Genomic DNA, 8685 nt, shown 5'->3' with positions numbered 1-8685 from the left:
AGTGGAGCACAGCGTTATGCTTAGCAAGCAGTTCTTTGCCGGCTTGTGCAGACTGTCAGTCAACCAAATTCCCACTACCTATTGCGAGGGAATAGCTTCACCTGCGTTATTCTGGCACAATAACGATCTGAATTTTATAAAAATCTAAATCTTTCACTTCTCACAAGCGCCCTTTACCTTAACCTCTCCGACCATTTAGAAACAGCAAGTTTTTTAAGCCTGTCATTAGCTAAGCCTAGGGACCGAGAACGCTTTCCAGTTTTGGTTTAGTTCTTCACGAGAACAAAATGTTATGCCACGAACGTTCCCACAAAAGAGCCAAACGGGAACAAAAGTATTGAGAACAGTTTGAACGGAAACAAAATGGGAACCAAATGCCAACAAAACTCTCGGGAACGTTTTTCTGAAGAACAGAATGGAACGAAACTTTCCGGAACGTTTCCAATGAGAACGAAAGTCTCGAGAACGTTTTGAAGGAGGATCAAATAAGAACAATAGTCTGAGGAACGTTTTGAGAACATAACGATCAGGATGAGAAGGGCGTTTTTGGGATGAAAAATCGTTTCACTGAGAACCACGACTTTTAGTTCTAAGCCAGAGGAAAGCTAGATCATTACAACTTCCAGATCGTTTATTATTAGGGTGAACTGTCCATTTATGGGACAATTTTACATTCTCTGTGCAAGAAAAGTTCCTTGTTTGCATAATTATATTTCAGTACTTTTTTTTATTAATTTTAAAATTTAAACATTTCAAACTAATGGTATGCTATGAGACAAATTTTTCTTCTCACTACCATATTTCGCAAAAAGTTCGAAGAAGATGTCTCCTCGTTCCGTTCTCTGTTAGAAAGTTCCTGGGACTTTAGTTCCCAAATTTTTGTTCGACAGAAAGTTGCTTAGACTTTTGTTTCCGTCTTGTTCTTTGCCAAAACGTTCCGGAGACTTTTGTTCCTATTTTGCTTTCTTAGAAATGTTCCTAAAAGTATTGTTCGTACACATATTTAATATATTTTTTATCACTAATCAAACAATTGATTAGGGAGATACTCTCGATGTAAAACCCGGTTTTGCTATGACATACACAGTCACGCCTTAACTTAGAAGTCATATTTATTAAAAGTACATGGAAGATTTTGACACAGTATTCTTTATGCACATATATATCACTCTTTTCATGTATATAACAATTTTAGAATGAATTTCGAGTGTGCCAATAAAAATTTTAAAAATGGAATCTTAGTTTCTCAAATCATGGCCGTCTTTTAATCAATGTATTTTTTTTTTCATTTGGTGACACACTAGTGTTGTTACTTATTAATTTTTACTGTCGATACTTCGACCACAATCTGATGTCATTCTCAGGAACTCTTAATTGTGTCGACCGAACACATTGAAGTCGAAATATCGACAATAAAAATTAATAAAACTAAAACTGAAGTTTTATACATTTGCTCCGCCTCGAGCATAATAAATAAAAACTATCTTAGCTTAAATTATTGTAAATAAAAAAACTGTAAAATTTAAAAAAATACAAAATAGCTAAAACACATATTCTGCATGCTGCAATTTTTTTAATTTGGTGGCACACTCTTGAAAATTCACCGATATGTTTTATTTGATGACAACGTCCATTACCTCTAAAATGAACATTCTATTTGAAAACTTCCCAAAGTTATTAAAAAAAAAAACAAATAAGATTTTTTCGAGGATCCCCCTATTATATTTCCAATCACATAATTTCGTCGGATTTTTATATTTCCGTTTTTTGTTGCTCTTCCCATAAATAATGTATTGGGGCAATATCAATTTTTGTTGAGATATTATTCATTTGTGAGGCACAGTACAGCTCAAGTCGCAGTGCATATCCTGTATTGTATCTATCCTGGCTTAGTTTCTGAGGCTATTCTAGCTTTTTCGTTGTGAAATTAGAAATAATTGATTCTTTGGTAGGTTTAGAGGTCTACTAATCGTCGAAGGAGTATCGCCGACCAGTAAAAGCTTCCAGCTTCCCATTGGGAGTTGGAGCTTTCTTTAGCTAGAATCAGCCCCCTCATTAAAAAATTAATAGAATACTTAGAATATTCTCAAGAAAAAAATAGACTACCTTAAGTCTATCGAATCCTCTTTTCCCCCCCCAAAATCAGGACCGTCCATGCCTGCATGTAAGATAGTACAGTCGACTCTTGAGTTGAGTAATGGGAATTTTGACGGCTAAATGCGAATGAATGAATATTCGGACGCACCTCCCATACATGTGGCCGGCCAGGAAAGATAAATGTGTACATACATATGCATGCATGTGTGTGCAGGCGTTGCCCCTCCGCCCTTAAGCAGCAAGAGAGGAAAAGAAAAATGTAACATGGGTGGGCCAACAGCAATTTGGTACCGCAAATGAGATTTCCTTTTAAAGGTAAATACAAATAGGGAATTGTAGGAATTTTGTATGTTACGGAATGCGAGTGAATGAATGTGTGGGTGTGCGTCTATGTGTGTGTTTTAGTAATCGTCTATGTATGTGTTGGAATGTGCTGTTTTTTTTTCTATAAATGTTATGATTGGCTTGAAAATAATAAAATAAAATAAGAACTAATTAATTTCTCACAGATTGGGAAATCTGTTACGGCATTGAACTCTGATAATAATTCAACCCAATGGTGGTATTTAGGGTGAACGTGGGAATTGGAGATATAAGTATGATAAATCTGGCGAATTATTGGCCAATTATGACGGTCGCTATTTGGTCAGAAGTGGGAACAGAAGTGGAATTGTTAAATAAAATACCATAGCGAAAGTTTTAGAAAAGTTGAAGTTCTATGAATTCACGACACAGCCTCGCAAGAACCCAGAAAAAAATCTGTAATTCAGGGCTATTCCAGGCCTAGTTCAAGATTATTTCGTGACCTCTTCATGGCCATTACGGGATTTGTTTGGGATTTCGGGTCTAGTTCGGGATCATTTCAGAACCATTTTGGGCCTAGTTACAGACAATTTTAAGACTAATTCAGGACTATTTCAGGAATATTTCGATACTAGTTTGGGATCATTTTGGGACTTGTTCGGGGTGATTTCGGGACTAGTTCAATACTACTTCAGGACAATTCGACACTAGTTGAGGACTATCTTAGGAAAGTTTCGGTACTCGTTCGGAATAATTTTGGAGCTGGTAAAGGTAACATTTCAAGACTTGTTCAAGGGACAAGTTTACGTCGGTTTCAGAACCACTTCGGGACTGCTTTAGAGTCGTTTTGGGATTAGCTTGGAGCAAGAATTGTGGGAATGTCAGCGCGAAGACAGAGATACATGGTACAAAGGGACATTTTGAAGTAAGGATTGGATTGTTTGCGAGTGAGTATGTCCGACCCATTCGGAATCTGGTAGTTCTCCCACAAGGTGAATTCCGGACGTTGCCAGCGAGTTTCACAAAGGTCAACATGGAGAGCAAAGGCAATAAATAAAACCTGTTAGACAACAGATTCCATTGGGAGGTTTTCGTAAGTGAATCAAGGAGTGGATTGCTAGTTTTCCTGATTCTGCAGTCTATGTAACTAAATCTGGAAGCAATAGCCGGTAGAAGCGGTTTAAATGAGGTGGAAAAGGTGCTCATGAGAAGGAGACCACCAAGGAATGGTAGATGCACGACCATGTGAGAAAGCGCTCTCTAATCATAAGGCATACGCCGAAAGCAGCCAAGTGCAACAAAGCAACGATCCATAGGGAGTTTCGCGGAAAGCACTTTGGTGTTACTTTACAAGCCGCAATGGTTGGGAAAGTTTCTCTTCTAAAGCGGAATGCACCTGGGAAGGGCCATTAAAGGATGTAAAACGGCTCCATGATGTGGTGTATGACATACAGATTATTGGAAGGCCAAGAAAAAAAGAATCAAACTAAATGCGTTCTTTTAGCATTTCAAATGACAAGTGTGTCAGATGGTTTAAACAGTCCAGCTCTGAAATTATATCACGCAGATCACGATGGTGGTAACAGATAGAGAGAAAGGCCTCCTATGTGCTGGAAAGACCAGGTGGAGGAGAATTTGGCTTCACTTGGTATTTCTAATTGACGAGAGTTCACATAAAAGAGAAATGAAATCGCTTACATGACTACAGCGCCACAAAAAAAGAACTAAGGACTCACTGTTGAAGAGTGGCGTCACACTAACCACTCTGAACTGGCCAATCGAATAACTGAACTCTTTTTCAACAGCGTGGTAGTACTTTTTTATCACATATAAGGTTCAGCTGGGTGCACCTCGACCTCCTGGAGTTCACTCTTTGACGAAAGGACTTATGTGAGTTCAGCGGGAGCTGAGTGAAAACTGAGGCATGTGCGATGTCAAGATTTTTCTGGACGTGGGTGGATAGGGGGCGATCGCGACAGCTGCTCTCGCCTGAAACGCCATAGCTCCCGCTGGTGGGGGATGTTCTGGCAGGCCACTATCGCATTGGTATTCAGAAGCCTGGGGAGCTATATGTCATTGTTATTTTTGTTATCGGCTCGGGGCGGTTCGTCAAATAGCAGGAAAATTCTGGCAACGGTCTTTTAATTCACCACAGTCTTTCCAAAGGCAAAGTCTTTCCGAAGACAACTGCATATTCTGGCAACTATCTTGAAAGCTCTTTTCTGTCTTGCGAAAGACTAATTGAAAGATATGCTAACGAGGAGGTCTTAGCGTTATTTTGTTTGGCAATAAGTTTTCTAAACAATAAATTAAATAAAGCAAAAATAATTTTTGCTATTTAAAACCATAAGATCCAAAAATTAGAAGAAAATCAAATTAAATACAAAATTAATTAAAAAAAGAAATAAATACAATAAGTTTCTAAAAATTTGATGAAACAAAAAGTATATATATATATATATTATTTTAAGCAAAAAATCTAAAAATTAAAAAACAAATAGAAAAGAAAACAATAAATAAGTTTTTTAACATTAAATGAGATATTTTTTTCACATTTTTTTTTTTTTCATTTTAAAACCCTAGAATGTAAAAATTAAAAGAAAATTAAATTTAAAAAGTTTAAAAAATAAGTTTCTAAAAATCAAATAAAAATAAAAAATATTTTTTTTTAACGATATAATCCAAAAATTAATAGTAAATTAAATTAAAAAAACTTAAATAAAACAAAAGAAAAACTCCACAAAAAGTTTCGAAAAAATTAAAAAAACATAATTTTCTTTCAAAAAAAATATCTAAAAATTAAGAAAAAATTTAACTTAAAAAACCGCTGCAAAGCGCGGGCAAAGTGATACACTTTTCCATTTGGAACATGCTCAAGAGCTTTCTGGCAAAAGACCTCTTCACCCTGAATGTTGGCAAAGGAGCTTTTTTTAGACTTTCTTGCCAGAAAAAAAAAATCTTTCAAACGTTTCTTGCCTACAGGATTTCAATTGTCTTACAAAAGGCCTGCCACTGTTTTAGCCAGAATTGCTTTGTGAGTAGTGCTCGCCGTTCAAATTTACTTGGTATCACAAAGGACCATCTCTTAGATGTCCAAGTACATCCCTTGTGTTAGACAACCACCGTTATCTCACCGAACGTAGCCCTATGAAAAAAGTTTGTTGTATCATTGAACAATTTAGTATTCATATAAAAGATTTATGAGAAACACCTGTTTCTCGACGACTTGCCGAAAGCAAAAAATGTCACATTCCAAATATACTATTTTGGCTAAAGTTAAAAATCGATTAGAATAGTTTGTCATTAGTTTTATTTCATACATCGTAATCTGGGCCAAATTTTGTAGTACAAGTGGGAACAACATGCATTGATCTTTTCATGCACGAACATTTGTCCAGCTGGCTTGCGACAAAATAAGAGATTCAAAATATTTACAGTGTCACTGTGTGGACAACCAATTTACACATACACATGCACTCTGTAGACATACATATGTCTATAAACGTTGCATAAAGAAGCCCCCATCTTCCCTGTAGTGAAACTCCGAACTGGTGAACCAAATTTATAGTTCCGTACTAGATCTTTATCGCCAAAAACGAACCAGGCCGATAGTAACTAGATCGCCACCAGTTCAAAAGTAGCGAGATGTGGTACATTTAAGAAACATTTTTATTTTTAGAAATCATTACCTAAAATGACGAAAAAGAGATGCAGCGGGTGGCTTGTTTGCTTTAAATAGATTTTTGCTTGGCTAGTTTTTCGTTCAAATACGTTTTCAGTCTGCACTTCACAGATGGTTTTTCATAGTTTTGTAATACAAAACTAAAATTTGTGTTAACATTTTAACATTTTGGGACCTTCTAGATCTAGAGATTTTCCCCACAGGGTCCATACATAACGTAACGTACATAAGTAATTGCATATATGTATGTAAAAGAGGAAGTTACAAATATCTACATACATTCCTTGACACCTCCACGTCCACATATTTATGTGTTCATGTTTTCGCATGCACTTCGCAAACAACAGCTCGAAAATATGCAATTGCATGCACTCACCAGCACACCCATGCACACATACATACAATATCAGAAGTGCATTTAGAGAACACACTATTCAATATTCAATTGTTGCAAACATTTCCATTCACTTACGAAAATTTTCAATTATCCTGTAACAAGTTGGAGACGAAGATTCGCAGTGGGTTGGCAATGTGTCTGAATGGTGAAAATGGGTGGAGAGTTTGGTAATTTCGAGTTGCGACAGAATAGCTGGCTGTTCAACTTGCTTGCCACTTTAACATTTTGACTGTTTGCAATATACTTTGCCCTGTTTTCATACGTGTTTGTTGCCAAACTCACTGAAGTGTGTGAGTAACACAACTACTCGCTCGTATGTGAAAGACACACTCGTACGCACTTTTGGCTAGAAAGTTTCGTAGCACAAAAGTCACCCACAAAACGTCGCCAAAAATATGTAGTTTACCCTTCTGTGAAATGAAATGGCGGTTCATTACTTCGCAACGTGTTTTGCAATTGTAGAAGGCTTCATAAAAATTCATTAAGGAAGGAAGAAGTGTTTCATAGCAGAGAATAATTGTATCTAAGAATTTTGTGTGCTTTAATTAAAAGCTGCTTAATTGAGAAAATATTTTTTCCAATTTGTTGTTCTCTGCGATTCTCATGAGGAGTTAAAAATTCAGATTCAGACTTGAGCATTGAAAACCTTTTTCTTCAGTAAACACTAATTCTGTCTTAAACTGGTTTAATAGCTATCACCATTTATTTTTTATATTTTTTATTTTTTTATTTTTTATAACCGAGCGCACTTTTGCACAAGGGTATTATAACTTTATTCACATAACGGTTGTTTATAACAACCAAAAAGAAGCGAAATAGATATAGACAAATGTATAGTACATAAATGCTCAGAATGAATAGAGAATTCGATTATGCCATGTCTGTCCGCAATTTGGCAGTCACTTTGTATGAAATACGACAAAATGTGATCAAAATTTCTACCAAATTAACGACGCTTTTTACTTAATATCTCGGAAGCTAAAGAGATATCCAAAAATGGAGAATGCCAATTTTAAGACATTGATTAGTTTAATATGACTGCATCACCAACTAAATTTTTACTAAATTATCGAAAAATTATCTCGGAAACTAAAGGAGATATCCAAAAATGGAGAATGCCAATTTTAAGACATTGATTAGTTTAATATGACTGCATCACCAACTAAATTTTTACTAAATTATCGAAAAATTATCTCGGAAACTAAAGGAGATATCTAAAAACTGATAACCCCAATCGAGAGACCTTATTTCAAAATATATAACTGCATCTAGAACTAAAAGTCGTCACAATGGCGCTTACGACAATCTTTTACCCAGGCGACGATATGTATCCTACATGTGTTCGCCCATACGAAGAATGCATTAGAGATGCCAGATAGAAATAAAAAAAAAATCGATGTTTTAAGTGGTTCAAGTCGAAATAAAAGTAATCGACGCAGGAAGAAATTGCCAAGAAAATAAATCGCTCTCCCTTTTGTCCTTTCTTTGTCAAATAATGAATTTTACTTAATTTTAACAAAGAAACAAAACAATGCCATCTGACCAACACTGAAATTATAAACATTTATTGTAAGCAATTTTGAAAACATACATTGTTCATAATGTAACAGTTCGTAATAACTTTTGCAAAAACAAAATGTTAGATATGGTATATAGGTTCATAAATTCGAGCCCCTTTTAAGAATACAGTTACTTAAAAAAAAAATAAAAAATTAAAAATTTTATCAAAAAAGCAAAAAATTTGATGTTTTGCCTCAATATTGACCGCTATTTTAAGAAATGTGTTATATATAGACAAGTCCAATAAAGCTTACCTACACAGATTATTTTTGCAATATGTACATTTTTTCCATTTTTTTTGGTTTTCGTTAACTCCATATTTCAATACTTAACCCTCTAGTAGGCAGAACCGCCTCCAGACGGTCGTTAGCTAAACACCTTTTTAGTGCACCTATAATAATTTTTTTCTATATTCGTAAGGCACGATCTTTAGATAAAAATCGTACCTTTACGGCGAAGCAAATTTTAATCCGTTATGCCAATCCGTTTTATTTTAATCGGCAGTTGAATTACAGATTTTGAAAACACGGTTAAAATTAATTATTTCTTGCTATTTAGTAATTTCGTAATTAAAGAAATTTTTTCTTTTGAAAAATTTTTTGATATAAAAAAATTCGGTGGATTTCGTTGTTAAAAGCATCGTATT

Source organism: Rhagoletis zephyria, unplaced genomic scaffold (assembly GCF_001687245.7).
Source record: "Rhagoletis zephyria isolate East Lansing unplaced genomic scaffold, Rhagoletis_zephyria_1.1 Rzeph_scaffold_00283, whole genome shotgun sequence".
In the NCBI taxonomy this organism is placed as follows: Eukaryota; Metazoa; Arthropoda; class Insecta; order Diptera; family Tephritidae; genus Rhagoletis; species Rhagoletis zephyria.
Note: the sequence above shows the minus strand (reverse complement) of the source record.